We start from the raw sequence: 17,051 nt of genomic DNA on the forward strand, positions 1-17,051 counted from the left end.
TGGAGCTCCTGGTTATCAGATTGGTGTTGGTTCTGAGCAATGATTTCTAGGTCTGGGTGGGGTTATCTGGCAGTGGACTTCTTCAGGTGGCATTTGGAGTCCTGGGCACTCAGGCTACCTGGGAAAGCATGGACTGACATGGCAGTTCTTTCTCTGTGGCAAAGGAGAGGTTGAAATTGAAATGCAGAAGGAATAGGACTCCATGCACCTGCCATCCCTCACCCTCAAGTGACCCAAGAGGGTTCAGGTTTTGGTAATTCAATTGCATGTCCTAGAGTATTGGGGGCTTCAGGTTGAAAGTTGGCCTTCAGACCTGGAAGGTGGCCTTACTGCAGGTGTCTCTTTTTTTTTTTAATAATAACCAGAAAAAAATTTTTTTTTCTCTTCCACCAATGCCAAAATACAAGGTTTTAGGGCCTTAGTGCTTGCAGATTCTGAGAGAATGTAGCACCACCTCAAGACTGGATGCATCCATCTTTAGTATAAATCGTGGATGAGGGTATGTGCAGACAGAAACAGGGTGAAGAGGGTCTTAAACTTCCCAAAATGATGGTTGCAACCATTCCAGGTGAATAGAAAGCTTTTTTTTTTTTTTTTTTCCGGAGACCAATCAAAGGGAAGTTGTCGGAAAGAGAGGAATCAGACCAGCGGTATAGTCTGCAAAACCCGGGAACCGTTCTGTATCTTTGATGCCTTCAATAGTTTCCAATCTAGAACCATGATCATCTTTGCTAGTCAGCATGACCTGGCTGAGGAAGTACCTTAGGATGGACACCTCAGGCCATGATAACACAGTGTCTCTGTTAATGGAGAGGTGATTGTATTAGTTGTGGGAGAGGGGGTTTCTAAATGACAAGTCGAAAGAGAATCCCCAAATTCCGTGGCTTAAAGATCAAAGAAGCTGATTTCTCTCTTATATAACCTCAGAGATGAGTGTTTACGTCAGCAGGTAACTCTGCCTTTTTTTTCTTTTTTTTTTAAGGTAACTCTGCTTCTTGAGGTCATTTAGGGGCCAGGTTATTTCCCCCTGTGGCTCCTCCGTCTCCTCTGGCTTACCTTATCTCCCTGGTTGAAGCAGGGTCTTTCCAGATTCCAGCAGCAGGGAGGGAGGAAAAGACCCTGTCACAGCCCACATTTCTTTTTTCTTTTTTGGCCATACTGAGTGGCTTGCGGGTTCCCTGACCAGGGATTGACCCATGCCCTTGGCTGTGAAAGCGCAGAGTCCTAACCACTGGACTACCAGGGAATTCCCTTTTTCTTTCTTTCTTCCTTTCCTTTCTTTTTCTTTCTTTCTTCCTTCCTTTTTCTTTTTTTTTTTTACATTTAGCATTTTGAGGCCAAGTTCAAAGAATATAGGTTGAACTGTGAACCCCTTTAGGGTAAAGACTAATTAAAAACTCATCTTTGTATCCCCAAATTCCCAGAATCTAGCACAGTAACTGTACATAAAGGGTGCCCAATAAATATTTGTTGAAGTTCGTGTTAAGGTTCTTTTGGTTACAAGAAAATATTATTGGGAGCTTAGTGGAAAGCTTCTCTAGAACTGAAATATAGGAGCTAAGTAATCAAGTCTTGGAAAGAATAGGAACTAGCATAGCCACAGGGACCTTGGCAGCTAGAGGTCATGGACACTTTCTCTAGGGCAATACTCTGGTTTCTGCTCCCCAAGCCCTCAGGCTTGATATTGATTCATTGAATGCTCCAGATTTACAGGCAGGAGAACGTGACTGCTCTAGGCTGGACCATCTGTCAAACCCTATCAGCAAGCCCCAGCCTGGAGCAGGGAGGAGAGACACAGAAATGACCCCTGGGTGCCACCCATGTATTGAACCTGTTTCCAGAGAAAGGAAAACTGTCAAATGAATTATTATCCAAATGCCTGACCACATCCTGGTTCAGGAAGCCTTACAAGCTTCAGTCTGTAAAGTGCTGATGCCCAGCAGGGGAGCTGCAGCAGCCAGGGTAGGACAAGTCACTCAAAGTAGCTGAGCCTTGGAGGTGGTTTTGAGACTGTGGATGAGTTCGGCACACACACTGGGCGGTGATCTTGGCGGAGCCCCAGCTTGCCACTTTTACACCTTACAGCTTTCCCAGGAGACTCTGGGAGGCACCTTGAGGGTCTGATAAACCCCAACCAGGGACTTGCTGAGTCCTGACTGCCGGACTGCTGGGGAATTCCCAGTTATCTGTTTCTGGGGTCAGGAATATGGGCATAGCTTAGCTGGCTGCCTATGGTCCAGAATCTCTCACAAGGCTGCAGTGTATTTGTTGACTAGGGCTGCAGTCATTACAAGGCCCTACAAGGGGTAGGATCTACCTTCCAGCTCACTCCCATGGCTGTTGACAGACCTCAGGTCCTCTATGACTGTTGGCTAGAGACATCAGTTTCTTGTCATGTGGGCTTCTCTGTAGAACAACTCAGAACATGACAGCTGACTTCTCTCAGAAGATAGAAGCCATAGTCTTTTTGTAACCTAATCTTGGGAATGACATCCCATCATTTTTGCTGTATTTTATTTGTTAGAAGTGAGTCACTACGCCCGGTCTACACTGAAGGGGAGAGAATTACCCCAAAAAATCATTGGGAATCATCTTCCAGGAAACCTACCACAGCCAGTCCCAGAGATGTGATGTCAATAAAGGGTTTGTCACTGGTCTGTCAGTTCTAGGAGATGCCAGGACAGAGGAATGAGATATTTATCTAAGTCAAGGACTGGAGGTCAAAGCTAGGAGCTGAGATTCCTGGGTGGAGGGGCCACGCAAAAAGGAACCAAAGAATGAGGGAGAGCCAATAATAGAAGTGGCCTGAGATAGGAAAAAGTACAAATGATTCAATGGGGCACTGAGAAACCAGTTTTGGGAAGCCTGCTCAGAACACACAGATGTTCTCTTATGCTTATGGGGCAGAATCTTGAGGCATGAGGCTGGGCAGAACAGATGCAGGTGGGTGGTGGTACAGTTACACAAGCTAGGAAATAATGAGGGTCACTGATTTGTTCTGAGACAAGCTGATTTTGTAGTGCCTATGGAACATCCAGGTGGTGTTCTCTGGGCAATTGAAAAAGGATGGAAGATCTAGAAAGAGCCTGCACGTGTAGGGTTGGGAACACAGTTAGATATGGGGGCAGAGGCAAGAGCAGTGGCCAGCAAGGTAAACTGAGGAAAAGTCAGATCCTTGGGCAACTACTACTAAAAGTGTCTCTAACACACTTGCCTTCCCCCTTTGAGACCTGTCATGAACCTGCTACTACCCTGATTTGTGTCTACATTTTTCTTGAATTCCACGGCATTTTTTAAAAAAATAAATTTATTTTATTTATTGTTGGCTATGTTGGGTCTTCATTGCTGCACGCGGGCTTTCTCTAGTTGTGGCGGGAAGGGCTATTCTTCGTTGCGGTGTGTGGGTTTCTCATTGCGGTGGCTTCTCTTGTTGCGGAGCACGAGCTCTAGGCGTGCAGGCTTCAGTAGTTGTGGCTTGCGGGCTCTAGATCGTAGGCTCAGTAGTTGTGGTCCACAGCATGTGGAATCTTCCTGGACCAGGGCTCAAACCCATGTCCCCTGTATTGGCAGGTGGATTCTTAACCACTGTGCCACCAGGGAAGCCCTCCACTGCATTTTTTTCCCCCCACTGCATTTTTTAAAAGAATAAACTTTATTTTTAGAACAGTTTTAGATTTACAGAAACATTGAGACAGTAGCACAGAAAGTTTCCATATATCCCACACTCAGTTTCTCCTATAATTAACAACTTACATTAGGATGGTACACTTGTTACAATTAATGTACCAATACGATACATTATCATTGACTATAAGTCCATAGTTTATTCAGATTTCCTTAGTTTTTTAACCTAATGTCCTTTTTTCTGGCCCTGGATCCCATCCAGGATACCACATTACATTTAGCTGTCATGCCTCCTTAAGCTCCTTTGGCTGTGACAGTTTCCCAGACTTTCCTTGTTTTTGGTGACCTTGTAGTTTTGAGGAATACTAGTCAGCTATTTTTAGAATGTCCCTCTGTTGGGATTTGTCTGATGTTTTTCTCATGATTAGACTGAGGTTGTGGGTTTTGGAGAGAAAGACCACAAAGGTGAAGTGCTATTCTCATCACCTTGTATCATTGGTGATGTTGACCTTGATCACCAGCTGAACTTGTTTGCCAGTTTCCTCCTCCTGAAGTTACTCTTTTTTTCCACCTTTCTATACTGTACTCTTTGGAAAGACGTCACTATGAGCAACCTACACTTAAGGAATGAGGAGTTATCCTCCACCTCCTTTCAGGGTAGAGCACCTACACAGGTTATTCAGGATTATTCTGCATCGGAGGTTTGTTTTTTCTCCCTATTTAATCAATCATTTATTTATATTAGTATGGCCTTATGGATATTTATTTCATACTCTGGGTTATAATCCCATACTACTTTATTGTTTTACTCAAATTGTTCTAGCTCTGGCCATTGGAAGCTCTTTCGGTTGACTTCTCTGTTGCTTTGACATACCACCATATTGTGATACTTTTTGTTTGTTTTCGCTTTTGTTTTTTATAATAGTACTTCCTTACTTTCTGGCAGTTTACTGTGTATATTTCCTGCCCCAGGAGTAGAATCAGCCATTTCTCCAAGGATTCCCGGTTGCTTATATTTGAGAATGGTATTAGAAACTAAGATCTGGGCACTGGGTGGGCTCAACTGTATTTTCATCCTTTACTATTCCCTGACTTAAGGTAAAGTGTGCTACACGTTTGCATAAGCCTACTTTTGTTTCCATTTTGGCTTCTAATTTCTTTGTATACTTTGCTACCCATTCTCTCATTTGCTTTCTCTCTACTTTTATTTTATTTTATTTATTTTTAAATTTTTGGCTGAGCTGCACGGCTTTAGGGATCGAACCCGGGCCCCAGCAGTGAAAGCGCCAAGTCCTAACCGCTGGACCGCCAGGGAATTCCCATCTGTCTACATTTTAAAGCTGCTTAAATGGGCTTTGGCTAGACTGATATCCATGGGTTGTCACCACTAAATTCTTCAATCACATTTACTGTTTCAAGTCTAGTCATAAGATCCTGAAGCCATTTTCTTCTTCCGAATGTAAAGGTATTGCCATTTTGTAAAATAAAACTCTAACATTTGCCTTGAGTTTGTAAACCTGTAAAAATTAGAATTCTATGAAACCTTTGTTGGGGAAGGAGGGAGGGAGTCATTTGGACACCTAGAGCACTGGGTTGGTTTGGGACCCTGAACTAGAAAAGGCTTGAGTTTCACAAAGATATGTCCATTTTCTGTGCTTAATAAAAAGCCTGGAATGAAGGAAAGGGGAGCAGTATTTATGGTGCTTTTAATAATTTATCTTTGCTGCTGCCACCCTGAAACCGAAGCAAGGCCAAAAATCCCTCTCCCTTCAGTTTTACACAGACTGAGCTCTTACATAGAGCTTTTCAAAATACACACACCCCCCCCACACACAAATGAAAATGTAAAAGTATAGATTCTTTACAAATAGCATAGAAATAGAGAGCTAACAGAATACAATTTTTTTAAAAGCACAATGGAAATGTACAACTCTTTTATTTAAAAAATTATAAATTATTAAAGGACATAAAAATGAATAAATCGATAGTTAAATTACACCCATCAATTGATCCAGTATCATGATGGTGCTAATGCTCCCCAAATTACTATGTTCCATTAAATATGTTCATGTCCTATGACCCAATAATACTTCTAGGAACATAACCTATAAAAACTTCCTCAGAGACATGTGCAAGGAAATTTTAGCAGCACTCTTTGTAATACAATTTTCTTATCCTAAGGTAACCATGATTTGCCCAATTGTCATTATTGCAGACCTGGGATTCTCCAAGCTCTCACTTCTGCCTCTCAGCCTGAGGTGGAGGAAGGGGACCAGTGTTGCTGGGTCTGATGGGAGTCTGAGATCCTTCCAGGGCCTTCCTGGGCATGGGTCCCCATTTGCCCCACGGAACAGCCTGGGTACCTGGTCCTCTCCGGTTCTCCTAATTCTCAGCTCCCTGAATTCAGCAGTCATCGTCTGGGCTTCAGGTCAGCTGGGTCTAATTTTCCAAATATCCCTCCTGGTGGCCCTCTTTCTCTGCCCTGGAAATTCTACCCTTTTCTCTATCCTGTGGTCGCTATCCAAAGAATACTTCTGAAGGTCCTGATAAGCCTGGTTATACTCTTCCTTATTGCTGAGTCTCTGGCTAGCTTTATTTATTTACTTATTTTAAAATATTATTTATTTTATTTTATTATTATTATTTTTTTGCGGTACGCAGGCCTCTCACTGTTGTGGCCTCTCCCGTTGCGGAGCACAGGCTCTGGACGCACAGGCTCAGCGGCCATGGCTCACGGGCCCAGCCACTCCGCAGTATGTGGGATCTTCCCGGACCGGGGCACAAACCCATGTCCCCTGCATCGGCAGGCGGACTCCCAACCACTGCGCCACCAGGGAAGCCCCTTGTTTTGTTTTTTAATTTATTATTTTTTTGGCTGTGTTTGGTCTTTGTTGCTGGGCACAGGCTTTCTCTTGTGGCGAGTGGGGGCTACTCTTCGTTGCATTGCACGGGCTTCTCATTGTGTTGGCTTCTCTTGGTGCAGAGCATGGGTTCTAGGCGTGCGGGCTTCAGTAGTTGTGGTATGCGGGCTCAGTAGTTGTGGCTCTTGTGGCCCTCAGGCTTAGTTGCTCCACAGCATGTGGGATCTTCCCTAACCAGGGATCGAACCCGTGTCCCCTGCATTGGCAGGTGGATTCTCAACCATTACGCCACCAGGGAAGTCTCTTTATTTTATTTTTATTTATTTATTTTGGCTGTGCTGTGTCTTAGTTGCGGCATGCGGGATCTTCATTGCAGCATGAGGGCTTCTTAATTGTGGCATGCGAACTCTTAGCTGCAGCATGCATGCAGGATCCAGTTCCCTGACCAGGGATAGAACCCAGGCCCCCTGCACTGGGAGCGCTGAGACCCACCCACTGGACCACCAGGGAAGTCCCTCTGGCTAGCTTTAGATATATTGTCACCACTGTTCAGGTGGCCTCTGGAGGCCACTGACTTCTTAACTTGGAGTCCATCCCTTTTCCGGGGTGCTGCCACTGCTCTTTCCTTCCCATGCCTTCTAGTGGCTCTCTCAGGTTCTTTCTTTAGCTTCTGAAATGCTCAGTTCTAATGATATTTGTTAAACCAAGAAGATTGACCTACTCAAGTTCAATGACTACAAATCCTTTCTCAGTCAAATTGTGAATAGGGACCAGGTATTCCAAGTAGTTCTCATTTTATCCCTTAGAATCCCTCCAATCCCAGTTGGTTTTTGCAATATAAATCACTGCAGTTTAACATCAAAAAAATACTTTAAACATCTAACAAGGTGCTTGCTAAGACAGAGATAAAATGGGGTGTCCACTGAAGGGGTAGCTGAAAACACTAGCCTCTCCTATGTGCCTAGTTGATTACTTAGCAGGTGAGAAGTGAGGGCAGAGTGAACATTCTTCTGGGAGATCTCATGGTGACGGAATCAAATTAAGTGGCAAAATTACTTGCATACCTCACATTTTCACCGTCTGAGAGAATTGACTGCTTGCCTGGCACCATTAAAACTAGTTTTCTTAAGGGTTCTATAAGTAAGGGGATGTCTCATCTCAGTAATGTTTAATCTATATAGAATATAAATATCACGCTTGAGCTGGTTACTAGGGTGAAATCACAATGAGCTATAAATTGAAAGTCTTGACTAATATTGATTCAGTGGAAGTTGTATTCACAATTTCTCCCTTTCTATAGTACCTGTCACTATTGAGATAGACCACTAGTTCAGTCATTGACATTGTCAAAGTTAAAGGCGCACTGTGTCTAGAGAAAAGAATGCCTTGTCGGGCTTCCCTGGTGGCGCAGTGGTTGAGAGTCCACCTACCGATGCAGGGTACATGGGTTCGTGCCCCGGTCCGGGAAGATCCCACATGCTGTGGAGCGCTGGGCCTGTGAGCCATGGCCGCTGAGCCTGTGCTCCGCAACAGGAGAGGGCACAACAGTAAGAGGCCCGTGTACCACAAAAAAAAAAAGAAAAAAAAAGAATGCCTTATCATCAAAGGAAACCTGGTAAACCTATTTTCTTCTTTCTTTATAGATTTACGTGGACATTTGCTCTGCTGCCATTGTTCTTGTAATTTCATCCATCACAACAGAAGCTAGTGAAAGGATATAAAAAGCTTCTCAGTGTCTTGATAAAGAGATTTTTATTTGTGATTACTTTCCTCTGAAAAGGAAAAATCCTACCTGGAAGACCTAAGGTACTAGCAAATCTTAAGCAGAGGGCAAGGTTCCTTGCAAGCAGAGGAAGGTCCTATGGGGACAGGATCTGAGGTTGCACATCCACACGGGCACATGGAGTTAAAGCCAATACTTACTTCAGCATTTTTTTGCTGAGCCATAGGCTCTGTTCTCTGACCCAGGCCTGAGACAGGCTTATACCAATCTAATTGCTTTGGCTCCAAACCTTTTAAAACTGCAAGTCTTCCAGATTGCTATACCTCTTAGCTTTCCACTAAGAGCTTATATATATATATATATATATATATATATATATTTTTGTTTGCTACCCTGTGAGAACATGTATCTCAGGGAAAACTGAGGCAAATGCCTGGGGGTCTTGCCATAGTAGGGTAATGGGATCACACACACCAGAACTGAATTATTTTATCTCCAGTTAAGAACTGGAGAAAAAGTCTGTATTTTAAATCGTGTACCTTGGAGAAAAATGCAGTTGCTGTTGAAGAGTAGATCGATTATTAATTGTGGTACCAATGCTATTTTGGTTGCATCTACAATGAGAAGATCATTTCCAGGAATATCATACGCTTCGCTTCAGTCAACCACAGCCCCAATCTTTCCTCTGAGGCAGAAATAATAGTGCTGAGCATAGAGGGGGAGGAGGGCTGGATTGTGGGGCAGGGAAATAGATGGTTACAGGGACATAAGGATAAAAACAGCAGGTGTTTTTCAAAGCTGACTCCTAAACCAGTTAATTTTGGTTCATTAATGTTGGTAAAGGCAGCTCTCCTCTTTGCAGAATGGATAGAACACAGCAGGGAACTTTCCATTCATTCTGAAAATGTCTTTGATTTTTCTTGTGAGTAGAACCCTCTCTCAGGCTGTTGAATATGCCCTGTGATGTGATAAGGGGCAGAGTCTGGGAATTCCTCTCTCTCTTACTTGGCTCTCCCACTTCCTTCCCATCTGGGCTCAAGACCTGCTTTGCTGGAAAGCTTCACTTCGTTAACCTTGAGCACCCAATCAAGCACTTGCGTCTCTGAGATGTCCTTCTACCACCAGGGCAACAGCCTTTTAAATTTCTTTCTTTGTTTCCTATAGTTTGTGAGCCAAGACACACAGAACTGCTAGATCCACATCCAGTTCCTTCTGGACAGTTTGTTTTTTTGGAAACAATTTTATTGAGATAGAATTCACAATTAGCCCATTTAAAGTGTTTAATTCAATGGCAGACAGTTCTTCTTTCCTTGCAGCCCCTGCTCTGCTTCCACACTCTCTCCTTCCTCCAGGGACAGGAATGGGTGGATGGTGGAACACAGACATGACTGGAGCTGATTCTTAGAACTTTTCTAACTAAAGCACCTGCTGGGTAAGGAATATAGGGGCACCCACTGACCCAGGGTTGGGGTCACCTAAATGAGTAGGGCTTCCACAGGAAGCTGGCATACACTGTAGTACAGGGGGAAAGCAGCGCCAAGATCTCTGCCAGGATGCCAACCAGTTAACAAAATTGAAGTGGTTTTTCAGAAAGAGCCTGGATTTCTCAACTTGGTCAATTCCTCCCTCACTATATGCACCCACTGATACTGCCAGTTCAGCTCTCAGAGAACATTTATTTATTTATTTATTTATTTTAAATATATTTATTTTATTTTTGGCTGCATTGGGTCTCCGTTGCTGCGCGCAGGCTTTCTCTAGTTGAGGCAGGCGGGGGCTACTCTTCGTTGCGGTGCACGAGCTTCTCATTGCGGTGGCTTCTCTTGCTGCGGAGCACAGGCTCTAGGCGTGCGGGCTTTGGTAGTTGTGGCACGAGGGCTCAGTAGCTGTGGCTCTTGGGCTCTAGAGTGCAGGCTCAGTAGTTGTGGCGCACGGGCTTAGCTGTTCTGCTGCACGTGGGATCTTCCTGGACTGGGGCTCGAACCTGGGTTGCCTGCATTGGCAGGTGGGTTCTTAACCACTGCACCACCAGGGAAGTCCGCATTTAAAATTTTTAATAGACATGGTCAAATGTACTGAGCTTTTTTATACTCTGGAGAAATTGAAGGGAGTCGTCATGACAGATACTATGAAATAGTGCATTCAGGTCCAGTCTGAAGGAATTGTCAACATTCAAAGATAAGCTTAGGGACTTCACTGGTGGTGCAGTGGATAAGACTCGAGCTCCGAATGCAGGGGGCCCGGGTTCGATCCCCGGTCAGGGAACTAGGTCCCACATGCATGCCGCAACTAAGGAGCCTGCCTGCAACCAAGACCCGGCACAACCAACCAAATAAATAAATACATTTTTCTAAAAAAGAAGTTACATTCTAATGAAGAAACAAAAGATTAAAAACAAATGAAGTTCAAGGTTTAAAATAATTTTTTTTAACTTTTTTATTATGGACAATTTCAAATAAATACAAAAGGGGAGAGACTAATATAATGAACCCTATCACCCAGCCTCAACAATTATCAACTCAGGGCCAATCTATTTCATCTATACTTCCAGTCCACTTGCCCCTGCCCTTGGTTATTCTGAAGCAGATAGCAGACATTATATCATCTCCTCCTTAAATATTTCAGGATATGAAAGCGACTTATTGAAGATTAGTTGTCTTGCAGAATGACCCACATTCAAGATTTGTCAGATTGCTTCCTCTGGTATCGCCTAACTTGTTCCTCCCTTCCCAGGGGTGTTTGATGCTGGGTAGAGAGGAGAGTTGGTGGTGAGCCAGCATGCAAAGCAGGAGAGCCTGCAGAGACTTTGGGTTTCAGTACTGGGTCTGGTACTTACTAGGAGCTGTGGGTTCTTGAGCAAGTCTAACATTCTGAAGCCTCATTTCCCCATCTGGAAAATGAGGGTAATAGTAAGAGCCTTTTTGTGGAAAGCTGAGCATGTGGCGCCACATAGAAAGGGCTCTTGGTCACTGTAAGAAGCAAGAGACCTGGAGTGACGGTGGGCAGAAGGGTGGTCACATCATAATGCAATATAGTAGCAGGATGGGGGTGAGAGCTGGGTGAAGGTAAAGGAGAGGGGTCTTTCTGCAATGGCACCAAAACTGTATTTTGCTGTTAATGATGAAGGGTAGAAGAATATCCCACCCTAAAATACGTCACTTTGGCATAAGGATTATTTTGAGCACTTAAAAAACATCAGGTACAAAAAGGGTGCTCTGACCTCCCCCTTTTCTTTCTAAAATCAGGAGATAAAACCCCAATTTGAAAGATGTCTTCCCTGTACCATGAGGAAAGTACCATTCTTATCATCAAGGACAGAAGTTGCAGCTGAGGGAATTGTGTATAAACAGACTTTGTTAAAATAATTCTTATCTTCCTTTAGCCTCCCCATATATTTTAGTTACTTTTCTACAGTTGCCTCTCTTTGTTCAACCTTGTATAAAAGGATTTAGGGGGCTTCCCTGGTGGCGCAGTGGTTAAGACTCCGCCTGCCAAGGCAGGGGACACAGGTTCGAGCCTTGGTCCGGGAAGACCTCACATGCCGCGGAGCAACTAAGCCCGTGCGCCACAACTACTGAGCCCGCGTGCCATGACTACTGAAGCCTATGCACCTAGAGCCTGTGCTCCGCAACAAGAGAAGCCACTGCAATGAGAAGCCTGTGCACCGCAAGGAAGAGTAGCCCCCACTCACCACAACTAGAGAAAGCCCAAGCACAGCAACGAAGACCCAAAGCAGCCAAAAATAAAAAAATAATTAACAAACAAACAAAAAAAGTGTTTAGAGTTGCTGAAGGACCCTGAACACATCCAGTCGTGCAGTGCAAAGTGATGGAGGAATCCATGTTCAATCCAGACTCAGCAGTATATGGGTCACAAGTTTTCACTGAATTTTTGATGTTTCAGGTTACTTTTTGTGATTGGTCACATTTTTAGATGAATCAATTCACTTGTCTGATTTGTATTTATTTACAACCCAGGAGTGAGAATGAGCATGACCTGCTTGGGCTGGTGGAGGCACACATGAAGTGAGATATTTTCCAATGTCATGCATTGAGCCATCTACCACCCTTGCATCGTCTCATTCAATCCTCACATCACCCCTTTGATGGAACCATGTTATCTCCATTCTCGGGATGAGAAAATGGAGGCCCAAAGAGGTTAAGGAACTTGTTTGTTCCAAGTCACTTAGCAAATAAGTTGTACAGCCAGGATTTGAACCTAGAGACAGCCCTTAGAACCACTGTGGACTTCATTGTAAGGACAATTTGTAATTGTAGATCCTTAGCCACTTTAGGTTCTTGAACTGGGGAACGACTTGATGAAACTGAAGGAAAGGAAGAGCTGTCCAGTGGCATAATACAGGATTCACAGACAGAGGAAAAAACTGGAGTGCAGAGATCAGATAGGAGGTTGTGGCAGCAATGCAGGCCCTGGAGACAGTGATTAGGGTTTGGAACTAGAAAATCTGGTTCTAGCCTTGTCTCTACAGTGATGCTGCTGGTTGGGGAACCTCGGGCAAGTTACAGCCACATCTCTGAAGCCGTGTTAGTCCTCCCCAAATAATGGGCTTATAAATTGAGACAAGAAAATCTCTTTCAAACTCTAAAATTCTGCTTGATGTCTTTAAAATATAATGCAGTTTAAAGATTTATATTTGAAGACCCTAAATATCATCCAGAATCCAGAAAAGAAATTAAATGTAATAATTCTCAACATAAATATTTTTTTTCAAAGTTCAAAGGAAGAAAATTGTTTTTAAGAATGCTTTTTAAACCAGATTATATTGAGACAAGCCAATCATCTCAGCATCTTATTGTTTTCTTTGTTTAAAAAAAATGACTTGGGGGGACTTCCCTGGTGGCGTAGTAGTTAAGAATCTGCCTACCAATGCAGGGGACATGGGTTCGAGCCCTGGTCTGGGAAGATCCCACCTGCCATGGAGCAACTAAGCCCATGCACCACAACTACTGAGCCTGTCCTCTAGAGCCTGCAAGCCACAGCTACTGAAGCCCACGTGCCACAACTACTGAAGCCCGTGCACCTAGAGCCTGTGCTCCACAACAGGAGAAGCCACCACAATGAGAAGCCCGCGCACCACAACTAGAAAAAGCCCGTGCACCACAACTAGAAAAAGCCTGCACGCAGCAACGAAGACCCAACACAGCCAAAAATAAATAAATAAATTCATTTAAAAAAAAAAAAGACTTGGGTATTGTTGCAGTAGTGGTTGATATTAAAATCAAATAAGAATATTACTCTTGAAACAAATGAAATGATTTAAACCTATCTAAGACATTTTATGAAAATATACCTAGGAGACACAATCTGTATTGTCATCAAATTAATTTGCTTTCTTTTTTTTTTTAACATCTTTATTGGAGTATAATTGCTTTACAATGGTGTGTTAGTTTCTTCTGTATAACAAAGTGAATCAGCTATACATATACATACATTCCCATATCTCCTCCCTCTTGCATCTCCCTCCCACACTCCCTATTCCATCCCTCTAGGTGGACAAAGCACGGAGCAGATCTCCCTGTGCTATGTGGCTGCTTCCCACTAGCTATCTATTTTACATTTGGTAGTGTATATATGTCCATGCCACTCTCTCACTTCGTTCTAGCTTACCCTTCCCCCTTCCCGTGTCCTCAAGTCCATTCTCTATGTCTGAGTCTTTATTCCTGTCCTGCCCCTAGGTTCATCAGAACCTTTTTTTTTTTTTTTTCAGATTCCATGTATATGTGTTAGCATACGGTATTTGTTTTTCTCTTTCTGACTTACTTCACTCTGTATGACAGACTCTAGGTCCATCCACCTCACTACAAATAACTCAATTTCGTTTCTTTTTATGGCTGAGTAATATTCCATTGTATATAGGTGCCACATCTTCTTTATCCATTCATCTGTCGATGGACATTTAGGTTGCTTCCATGTCCTGGCTATTGTAAATAGAGCTGCAATGAACATTGTGGTACATGATTCTTTTTGAATTATGGTTTTCTCAGGGTATATGCCCAGTAGTGGGATGGCTGGGTCTATGGTAGTTCTATTTTTAGTTTTTTGAGGAACCTCCATAGTGTCCTCCATAGTGGCTGTATCAATTTACATTCCCACCAACGGTACAAGAGGGTTTGTTTTCTAAGCTCAAATTTAATTTAAAATATGATATTTCTTCAGCTGGTTCAATCAACAGATTTTAAAGGGATTTTAGGTAGAGAACATAGGAAATAAATATAGTAGCGTTGAAACGAATAATTAACAAAATAGTTGTTCTGTGTTCTGCTGCCTGTGACGCTTCTAGAAGCCAGGCTCTTCACACTGCTAGCAACTGCAAACTTTTCTCCATCCTCATATCCTATAACAAATCCATTTCCAAGCCCTACTGAGTTCTTGGTCTCAGTGTTTCTCAGAAATAACCCTTCCTCATCTACAAAGATTTAGGGGTGGGGTTCCCATTCCTTGGTTGCAGAAGTGGCCTTCTCCTGAGGGCAAATGGCTCTTCCTGATATAAAGTTGGTTCTATTATTAAAACCTTCAAGGATCCCATTAGCTTGTAGGATGAAATCTAAATTCTACAGTGGAGATCCCCATCCTTTCAGCCAAGCAAATGCATTAGCTTTTTTACACACTTTAGTCCTCCACACCTGAGATTTTGCTACTCGGCAGGCTCTCCTCCTTCTCTCTGCCAGTTTATGACCATCACCTCCTTTGATTCTGTCTTGAAACATTTCATTCAGAATGTTTTCCTGGGTTAGTAGATATTTAGCAAGTAAACAACTTCCGTTTTTGAGTTTTTAATCACATTAAGTGCATTTAAGATAAATTATCCAGGTCTAGGGATAATATCCAAGTCTAGGGAAAAACAACTTATAGAGATTTTCATTCTTTAAGAAATCACCCAACAAGGAAATATATTCAATATCTTGAAAAAAACCTTTAATGGAAAATAATCTGAAAAAATTATAGACATATAATCTATCTATATCTATATATAACTGAATCACTTTGCTGTAACTTGGAACATTGTAAATCAACTTTACTTCAGTTAAAAGGAAAAAAGCACACAAAAATATCACCCAGAGTGATTTTACTTTGTGAGGAGACAGCACTCCAATTTTTAGGTGTATGCTTTTTCGCTAGGAATCCACATTAGAATCAGAGCAAAACGACTCTTGATGGTGACCTCTAGTGGGCAGGGGACAATCCTACCAAATTATGAAAAGTGAAGGGCAAAGTAAAACCTTTCTCAAGTAACCAGCTGGGTTTACTCTGAGGTCAGAAGACCGCATCCACTCCATCCCACCCCACTCTTATTTTTTCTTCCAGTACTTGTTTTACATTTAACATAGCTTGCCTTACAACTCACCTGTTTCGCCTCTGGCGGGTACTGCGCGGGCAGGGCTGCCTGTATCGGGTGCCGTGTGAATTGCTGGGAGCAATTTAAAATAATCCCTGCCAAATGGAGCCCACTCCCAGAGCATCGAGCAGTGCCCAGGGCAATTCGCTCTGCAGAGCCTTAAAGGGCTCTTCAAGCTCCGAGGGCCGGTGCTGCAGCCGACTTGGAGGTGCATGGGGGAAATCAAGACATTATGAAAAGGAGGAGGCAGACGAAGGCAATGCGAAATTCTGTTCTTGCCAGTGGCAAGGCAATTCTCCCCAGACTTTCACGCCACTCCGCAGGAAGCGTCACGAGAGGGTCCAGCGGCGCTACACTTCGGCGCTCTTTTAGGACCCGCGCCCCAGAAAGCGGGGGCTCGAGCCGCTCCCCTCCGAGACAGGTCAGGCGGGAAGGCGGCACCGAGACTGGGTGCTGGGATGTGTGGCCGCCTTCGGAGCACGCGGTACGTAAGTCTCCGCGCCGGGAAAGGAAGAGCAAAGTCGGCAAGAAAAGAATTGCTGGGGTGCCTTGTCTGAGAAATCCTTTGGGGCGGTCTCAGAAACCAAGCTGGGCTCCGAATAGCTTCTGAAAAAAGCTCTCCCAACGCCGTCTGTCCCCGCCCCTCATATCCCGCACCCCAGTCCTCACTCCTCCTTACCTTCCTGTCGCCTCCCTTTGGGGGCCGTTAAAAGGGCCCTTGGAGACTCCCCAAGTCATCCCGATGGTCCGGGGCGGGACGCTGGAGCCGAGACCCCGGCCGCGGGGCTTTGCTACCCCTTCCACCCGGGGCTCCAGGTTCAGCACATCCCTGCTCCGCAGACCCCTCCTGGCCACTGGGGGCGGGAGCGGAGGGGGAGGACGGCGTCACGAGGCGGGGAGCCCGAGGTCCAGGGAGGGGCGCCGGGGAATCCCAGCCCGAGCGAGGTGAGGGCGCGGATGGGAAGAGGAGGGCGGCGCGTGGAGGGAGGTGAGCAGAGCGGAGCCAGGAGGCAAGGAGGGGGAACCGCGAGGAGGCCCCGCCCCCGCCTCTCGGAGCCGGCTCTTCGCCGCCTCCGAACCCGCTCACTTTACCTCTTGCCTCTGGACGGTGGCGGGGCGCTAGCTGGAGCCGCGGCCGGAGGGAGCGCCAGGGACCCGGAGACATCCAGCGCCAGCGCCTCCTCTCGGCACGCACGCCCCCCAGGGGGGAAAGCGCCGCCGCCTTGAAAGGGCACCCCGGCCTCGGAGGGGTTTTCCTCAGACGCGAGGGGCGGCGGCGCTGGCAGCTTCGTTCTCGGCCCGTGGGGCTCAGCGCTGGCGCCAGAGGGGACTCCCTGGCCACCTACAGGTACTGCCGTGCTGAGGGAGCGTCGCTAGCAGCCACGCCGGACTGCCGAAGAGGCTAGAGCCGAGGGGCTCCCGGGCCAGCGAAGGGCAGCAGCGGAGCACGGAGGGAGAGCCGAAGGGACAGCCTGCGGGGCCCGAC

The 17,051-nt window shown here is 45.0% G+C and overlaps 1 long non-coding RNA gene across 1 annotated transcript; it reads right to left on the reverse strand.

Moving 5' to 3' along the window:
• Positions 1–7,906: 7,906 nt before the first annotated feature.
• LOC117307904 (uncharacterized) lies at positions 7,907–16,363 on the reverse strand. The gene is made up of 2 exons (XR_012325725.1): positions 16,245–16,363; positions 7,907–10,201 (listed from the first exon to the last, which is right to left on the reverse strand). It is a non-coding gene; the product is annotated as an uncharacterized lncRNA (long non-coding RNA).
• Between the last annotated feature and the right edge of the window lie 688 nt (positions 16,364–17,051).

Source organism: Tursiops truncatus, chromosome 14 (assembly GCF_011762595.2).
Source record: "Tursiops truncatus isolate mTurTru1 chromosome 14, mTurTru1.mat.Y, whole genome shotgun sequence".
In the NCBI taxonomy this organism is placed as follows: Eukaryota; Metazoa; Chordata; class Mammalia; order Artiodactyla; family Delphinidae; genus Tursiops; species Tursiops truncatus.